Below are 3,105 nucleotides of genomic sequence, written 5' to 3'. Positions count from 1 at the left end.
CATTCAACTTTGGTAATTCATATGTGTCTAGGAATCTGTCCATTTCTTCTGTGTTTTCCATCTTATTGTCTTAACAGTCTAGTCTTGGGATGGCGTATATCCCAATATTCTTTCTGAGAAACTAAACTTCATTCCCACTTGCAGCACCTGTGTGGGGATTCCTCCTCTAATCCAGAACTGAATGGATATAGAGATAAATGGTGACTGTCAACACCTGCAGCCAATGGTTCCCATAGAGGCACCTAATAGGCACGATTTCACAGCTTCTGAAGGAGTGAAATCCAAGACCCTCATCAAACCTGAGGCCTCCCTAGAATTCTGAGCTCCATTCAACGTTCCCCTGAGTCTGCGACCTGTGCCCTGATGAACAGGGACTTGAGAGAAGGATTATGTGTGAGCAGGGCATGGGGGTGGGGGGTGCGGAAGAGGACACTGAGGGTGGTTAGAACCAAGCCTGGACCCAGAGTCTGGTTTTGACCACTTTACAGCTGGACTAATTACCATTGTCACCAGGTGTCTGCAAAAGACTGGTACAAGGAATGTACACGTTTGGATGCTGTTAAATGTGACCATCCCTCACATCCCCACGTCTGAGGACTGCTTGCACCTGAACATCTACACTCCTGCCCATGCTGGTGAGAGCTGTAAACTGCCTGTGGGTGTCAGACTAGGGGATGGGAAGACATTTCTTCTCCAGGACAGGAAGTGGGCTGGGGATCTGGCTCACTTGCCTGGCAAGTGCAAGGCTCCTGGTAAAAGACTGAGCAACACACAAACATAAACACACACCAGAAGGAGAAAAAGATTAGGAGTAACAGGATCAGCTTGGTTCCTGCTACAGTGTAGACCCTGATGAGATGAATCTCTCAAATTGTTTCAAGAAAGGCTTGTCACCAGAGTGGGTAACTGGCCCCTGGGTATTGGATCATGAGCCCCTAGCTGTGGCCAGAGATCAGAAATTTGTGGTAGGAGCATCCTTGGATGCCCAAGAGCAATAGCTTTAGATCACCCAAGACTTCAACCATGGTTTATCTGTTGTGCCAATGATATTAGATAACATTTTTGCTTAATATTCAAGTGGGACAGACAAAGGAAAATCCCTTTCTTTCCATTTAGAAAGTCCCTTTCCATTTAGAAAATCTCTTTCTTTTCCATTTCTCATTTCCATTGAGAGTAATTGAGCCAGCCATGCATTCGTGGGATAAATAGTAAAGTCTGAGAGTCCTCGTCAACTGAATTGAAGTTGGGACCATCACTTTTGGCCCAGATGATGAAGTCCTACTTGACTTCTGCCTATGTAGGTAGCTGCACAGAGTCAAAGCAATGGGTAGTTATGGGTAGTTCAGGTGCATGTGAGCTGGATGAGATCCAGATGGTATCTGTCTTGATTTTCACAGGTGATGGTATGGATCCACAATGGTGCACTATTGTAGGCATGGCTTCCATGTATGATGGATCCATTCTGGCAGCTTCTGAGACTATGGTGGTGGTCACTATCCAGTACCTCCTGGATGTCCTGGGCTTTTTCAGGTAAGCATGGGGCTCAACTGGGAAATGTGGAAGGAGTATACCCCGGACCAGCCCATAATCCCTGTCCCTGCCACCTCTATCAGTGGAGATCAGCACGTCTCTGGTAACTGAGGCTACCTGGACCAAGTGGCTGCCCTGTACTGGGCAACCCTAACAGGGTCACCATTTTTGGTGAGTTTACCGGTGGAAAAGAGTGTCCTCACATGTAGTGTCCCCCTGTTCCAAGGACTTTTCCATGATGCCATTATGGAGAGTGGGGTGGCCATTCTTCTGGCCTCATCTCCAGCTCATCTGAGAATGTATCAACAGTGAGTCACCTCAACCACTCCAGCCCAAACTGCCTCCCTTTCACCTCACTTTCAGCACCTTTGCTGTCTCTTCAGTGGGGACAACAAGGGACACTGACATACCTTGGAAAGAGTTGCCTTCCCAGTAATTGTTAAGGTCCCAAAGATCAGAATCTATACACTCCCTGCTTCACAGAAGCTGAATATATTCTGTGGCTGGCAAAGCTGTACCCTGGGGCAGACATCATGTGCTGAACCATGTCAGCAAGTGGGATGGCCCCTCTGAGTAGCAGGGAAGTTGGAACAAGTTCACACCTGCAGCAATCCACCTAGAAAATTTGAGGGCTGTTTGGACTCAACATGTTCTGGGAGCACACTCCTTTCCCTGCCTGAGAGAATGAGCTAGCCCTCCCCAATCCATTTACAAATGGTGACCAACCTGTCTGCTTGTGGGCAGGTAGACTTAGAGGCCCTGGTGAGGTGCCTGCAAGGCAAGAGTGAAGAGGAAATGTGGGCAATTACCAAGGTCAGGCTGAATGTTCTCAGATATGGAAGAAGGGGGAAGATGGTGTGTGGGAAAGACAGTCCCTATTGCTCTGGACTAATTGCTTCATGTCCATGGCTTGGTTTCCTCACATCTCTGGATGGGAAATGAAGACCTAGATATTCTAAACCTAGTGGAAGTTATATCAGGCTGGACATGAGCATTCTGGGATGAGTCAGAAAAGAATTAAGTAACTCATTGGGCCTGAGAATATGTGTGAGACCTGACCTTGATCATTGACCTTTGATGCTGCTTCAGACCTTCAAGATCACAGCTGTAGTGGATGGGGCTTTCCTGCCCCAGCACCCACAGGAGCTGCTAGCCTCTGCTGATTTTCAACCTGCCCCCACCATCACTAGTGTCAACAATAATTAGTAAGACTGGACCCTTACCACGGTGAGAATCAGTGGGAAGTGTAACCCAGTTAGAGAGGTTCTTAGGATTACATAGATACACTCAACTCTGTACTTTCTCCAACACCAAGTCCCGGGCTTCCCTGGCATCAAGGAAGGAATGGACAGAGAGATCATATGTGCTATTCTACAGAGCATATCCACACAGATGGTGAGGCTCCTGGGTTTGTGCTCCAGTGGACATGGCACCCCCAGATTCTTGCCATGTAACCATGCCACAAACAAAAGCTGAGATCTATGCGACTATGGGTGAAGTTATAGGCAGATAGTCACGGGCAGTGGGAGAAGGTTCTTTTCTGTAGGTGGTTGAGGTTGAGCTTCTACAAGCTGC

General features: G+C 47.8%; 1 pseudogene; it reads left to right on the top strand.

Annotated features, from left to right (window-relative positions):
* The first annotated feature begins 553 nt into the window (after positions 1-553).
* Positions 554-2,736, top strand: LOC101701931 (cocaine esterase-like; annotated as a pseudogene).
* Positions 2,737-3,105: the final 369 nt, after the last annotated feature.

This window comes from Heterocephalus glaber, unplaced genomic scaffold, assembly GCF_053883595.1.
Source record: "Heterocephalus glaber isolate CG9 unplaced genomic scaffold, H.glaber_assembly_v1.0 deba00000071, whole genome shotgun sequence".
NCBI lineage: Eukaryota > Metazoa > Chordata > Mammalia > Rodentia > Bathyergidae > Heterocephalus > Heterocephalus glaber.
Note: the sequence above shows the minus strand (reverse complement) of the source record. Positions and strands in the feature narration are given on the sequence as shown.